General features: G+C 35.5%; 1 pseudogene; it reads right to left on the bottom strand.

The window, feature by feature from the left end:
• Positions 1-2,477: 2,477 nt before the first annotated feature.
• On the bottom strand, positions 2,478-2,808 carry LOC112920971 (large ribosomal subunit protein eL33 pseudogene; annotated as a pseudogene).
• Positions 2,809-5,060: the final 2,252 nt, after the last annotated feature.

Below are 5,060 nucleotides of genomic sequence, written 5' to 3'. Positions count from 1 at the left end.
CTGGGTAGTTTAATATGGACTTTTCTTTTTGAACTCCCAATTTTTGTCCCTCAGTCTTATAACACTGTACAAAGTTTTGCTAGTTTTTAACTTCTTAAGTTGCCATTTTTTTTTGCTCAGCATCTTGATGTCTCAGTAGCTTAGTAGGGAAAACAGTACCAAATGTTGGCATTGCCCCTTGAAGTTTCCCTTCTTTTTGGGATCTTGGCCCTTTAGTCCTCACAACTTTGGAGATGATTTTTTTAAATAATTTATTTTTTATTGGTGTTCAATTTACCAACAAACAAAATAACACCCAGTGCTCATCCTGTCAAGTGCCCCCCTCAGTGCCCGTCCCCCATTCACCTCCACCCCCCACCCTCCTCCCCTTCCACCACCCCTAGTTCTTTTCACAGAGTTAGGAGTCTTTATGTTCTGTCTCCCTTTCTAATATTTCCCACACATTTCTTCTCCCTTCCCTTTTATTCCCTTTCACTATTATTTATATTCCCCAAATGAATGAGACCATATAATGTTTGTCCTTCTCCGATTGACTTACTTCATTCAGCATAATACCCTCCAGTTCCATCCGCGTTGAAGCAAATGGTGGGTATTTGTCTCTAATGGATGAGGAATATTCCATTGTATACGTAAACCACATCTTCTTTATCCATTCATCTTTCGATGGACACCGAGGCTCTTTCCACAGTTTGGCTATTGTGGACATTGCTGCTATAAACATCGTGGTGCAGGTGTCCCGGGGTTTCATTGCATCTGTATCCAACAGTGCAATTGCTGGGTCGTAGGGCAGGTCTATTTTTAACTCTTTGAGGAACCTCCACACAGTCCTTTTTTTTTTTTTTTTAGATTTTATTTATTTATTTATTTATTTATTTATTTATTTATTTATTTTTAATAATAAATTTATTTTTTATTAGTGTTCAAATTGCCAACATACAGAAATATTTTATTTTTTTTTATTCACGAGAGACACAGAGAGAGAGGCAGAGACACAGGCAGAGGGAGAAGCAGGCTCCATGCAGGGAGCCTGACGTGGGACTCGATCCTGGGTCTTCAGGATCTGACCCTGGGCTGAAGGCGGCACTAAACCACTGAGCCACCTGGGCTGCCCTTTGGAGATGATTTAATATCTTTAAAGAAATAATATAAATAGGAATACATGTACATGTAGTTCAATTCTTGTTTTTCACCATGGAAAGAGTGGTCTGCAACAGGCTTGTTCATCATTATGGAAAAAGTTACTAATCTATATGATTATTGTACATCATATTAATTAATTATTCCTGTTAATACTGAAGATTATGGTGAACATCTAATTAGATCATATGTGGGAAAGCTTGAGCAAACTGGAGAGCTCTAAGCAAACACAAAGTATTATTATTATCCTAATACAGAACATAATCTCTCTGAAACTTGTAAAAATATGGCAGGGAAGTATTTGATAATTTGTATTTATTGTTTTTTAAAATCTAGATTCTCTTAAAGGGCCAAGGTCATCTAGTGAATATGCTACTCAATGCAGAAGTTGGAGAAGTTGGCAGTTTTATGCCAGTAAAACAGAGAGATGTATTTCCTCAACACAACCCAAAGGTAGAAACCGTCACTAAATGGGCACTTAGACAGTCCTAACTGATGGAAGTGGAATGTCATGGGGAGCCTAAGACATATTGTATCCTTTTCTCTCAGGTCTCTTGTCAAGATTCTCAGTGAGGAATGGTGCAGAACTAATCCACCTACCCTTGTTCTCCCATTCTCTCCATACCATACTTGTTCAGAGATTTCACTGTAGGCAACCCTCCACTTATCCCTTCCTTTCTTCATACTAGCCCTAACTTCTTTGCGAGCTCAAGTTTTACAGTACAGTAGAAGTTTTCAAAGGCAAAAGATTGGGAATTAGTGTTGGTTTCATGCCAGACACTGTATCTTGATGTACAGCATCTCATAAAGTGTAAAGACATTTCCAAATAAATCTTACCTATTTTTAAAACAGATCTTATAAATAACTGCAATAAGCATTGTGTATTAGCTTAGGTTGAGTTATTATATGTTATTATATAAAGGGTTATAATAATAGTTCAAATTAATTATTCAGTTATAAAGGATACCTCCAATGATGAATAAAAGTCAATGATAATATGAAAAATAGAAATAGTGATTGAGAATAAATTTGGGAGGTGGGTCCTAGTGGAAGTGCATTGTTTGTCAGAAAAGAAGAAAATAGATGTAGTTTTATAAGTCAAGAAATAGAGATAAAAGCATTTAATGTAACATACTAATGAAACTCCCCAGAAGAATTAACACTAGAAATCTTTGAGTTATTATTTCAAGGAAGTGGACATTTGAGTGCTAATGGAATGGAGACTCTTTTAATTTGATACCATTCTGCACTCTGATGTTTTTATTTACCAAGTATAATAAAAATCATTTTGTTTTTTTTATGAGTACAAATAAACAAATCTTCACCTTTATTTATTTATTTAAATCCCTGAGGGATACTTCATCACACAGATTCTGTGGCCAATGACTTTAGCAGGAAGATTCCTTTGGAATTTGACATGAACCATCACTACTTCCATGAGCACAAGTTATTTTTCCCCAGATTACTCTGGTTTTGTTTGGTTTGCCACCAGGAGTCACTTTGTTGTCCTTTACTTTGTACACATAAGCACATCTCTTGCCTAGACAGAATTCAGTTCCATCTGGAGCAAAAACACCTTCAATTTTAAGAAGAGCCATGTGTTCCCTCTGGCTCCAGAGATCCCACTTGTAGCCAACAAAAATGGCCTTGGACCACAGCCTTTCAGACATATTTGTCGTTTTAGGAGCCCTGTTCTCAGTGGCCTTCACAGGCTCCAAGATGGCAGAAAGAAAAAGGTCACTTTTATAATAAAAATAGTTTTAAAAGTAAGTGGATATATTAGACAAACACATATAGCATCAAATAAAGATAGCAATATTAATAACAGAAATTAACATTTTTAAAATCTCAAAAACTAAAGACATGAAGGTGAATATATTCATAACTTCTTTGGTTAAAGAGGAAATCAAAACTGGATTTATAGTACTTTTCAGAAATGATAACAGCTGCATAAAAAGCTGTACTGGTAGTTATTGATTATAAGATGGTGTCAATATTCATTCTATTAATTGGCACCTGGGTTGTCTTCAGTTTGGAGTTATTCCAAGACTTATTTATTTGCCCATGCAGCTATTATTGACAGTGTGCTATGTCCCTTTACGTAGATGCATATTTCTATCCGGTATGATTTCCATTCTGTCCAAAGAACTTCCTTTAACATTTTTTGTGGAGGGGTCTGCTAGTCCTCAGACCCCAGTTTCCAGCTTCTGTATGTCCAAAAGAGTCTTTATTTAGCCTTCATTTTTGAAAGATATTTTTATGAGGTATACAATGCTAGTTGTATATCTGGTTGACAGTTACTTGCTTTTAATGCTTTAAAGATGTTTCTCAACTATCCTCTTATTTGCATTGTTTCTAATGAGAAATCTTTTGGACTTCTTATTTATATTCCTCTGTCAATAACATGCTTTTTCCCCCCTCTCCATACTTTTAAGCTATTCTGTCACTGGTTTTGAACAATTTAATTATGATGTACTTTGTAATAGTTTTCTCCATGGATACTTTTGTATTTCTATAAATATTTTGAACTTTGTTGAAGAAATTGTGCTTAGGATCTGTGTTTCTTGGATCTGTGGGTTTATAGTTTTCATCAAGTTTGGAAAATTCTAGGCTATTAGTTTTCAACTATTTTTATGTCCCCTCCACCATACTTATTCTTGAGGAATCTCATTACATACACATTTGGCTGCTTCAAAATTTTTCAACATCCCTAATGCTCGATTCCTTTTTTTTTAAATTCTGTTTTTTGTTTCATTTTGGATAGTGTCTGTTACAAAATGTTCATGTTCACTAACCTTGTCTAGCCTGCTATTCATCCCATCCCGGGTATTATTCATATCAGACAGTTGTTTTCATCTTTAGAAGTTTAATTTATGTCTTTTTTCTTTTATGACTTAATTTTGAACATATGGAGTCAAGTTATAATAGTTAATATTGTTCTTGTCTGCTAACTACATCTGTGTCAATTACTGTTGATAACAATTAATTCATTTTTTTTCTTCATTATCGGTCACAATTTCCTACTTCTTTCTATGCTTGGTAATTTTTAACTAGATGAAAGATACTGTGAAACTTATATCATTGGATGCTGGATATTCTTATATTTGTATTTGGATCTTTTAATAATATCTTTTATGTCTTTAACTTTCTGAATATAATAACTTTTAAAATGTTTTCATGTACTCATTCTAACTTGTGTATCAGTTCTCAGCCAGTTTTATGATTGATTGATTTTTTCCCCCCTCATTATGGGTCATATATTGCTGCTTCTTTAGGTTCCTAGCAATCTCTGATTGGAGGCCAAACATTAAAAATTTTGCTTTTTTTGGGTACTAGATACTTTTGAATTCTTATAAAGAGTCTTCAACTTTGTTCTGTGGTGTAATTTACTTACTTATAATCAATTAGTCCTTATGGATCTTGTTTTTAAGATTTGTTAGGTGGGACCAGAAGAGTGTTTGATCTAGGACTCATTGTTCTCCACTGCTGATACCAAGTCCCTTCTGAGAACTCAGTGCCCTCTGAAAATAAGGTTTTCCAGTCTGGCTAGTGGGAACAGGTGCTATTTCTGCATGAGTGCATGAGTGCTGTGCAATCCTCATCCCTTGGGTAGTTCTTTCCTTGGCCTGAGGTAGTTTTTTCACACAGTTGTGCTGGTTGGTGGACTGCTGACTCAAGGTAACCTCTGGGGCTCTCTTCAGTTCCTTCTTGTACAACTCTCTCCTCCATGGACAATCTGTCCTGTCTCCTCCACTCAAGTAATCCACTGGCCTCTACCTATTTTTCCCCATTTTTCTTTTTTTTTTTTTCCCCATTTTTCTTTACCACTTTCTGGAAACTCCTTCAAGTAAGTAAGTTGGGGCAATCACAAGGCTCACCTCATTTGTTTTCCATCTCTGCTCCAATGTCCAGTGTCTTGACA

The sequence above is a fragment of the Vulpes vulpes genome, chromosome 8, assembly GCF_048418805.1.
Source record: "Vulpes vulpes isolate BD-2025 chromosome 8, VulVul3, whole genome shotgun sequence".
Lineage (NCBI taxonomy): Eukaryota > Metazoa > Chordata > Mammalia > Carnivora > Canidae > Vulpes > Vulpes vulpes.
This window is presented reverse-complemented; position numbering and strand designations above follow the sequence as displayed.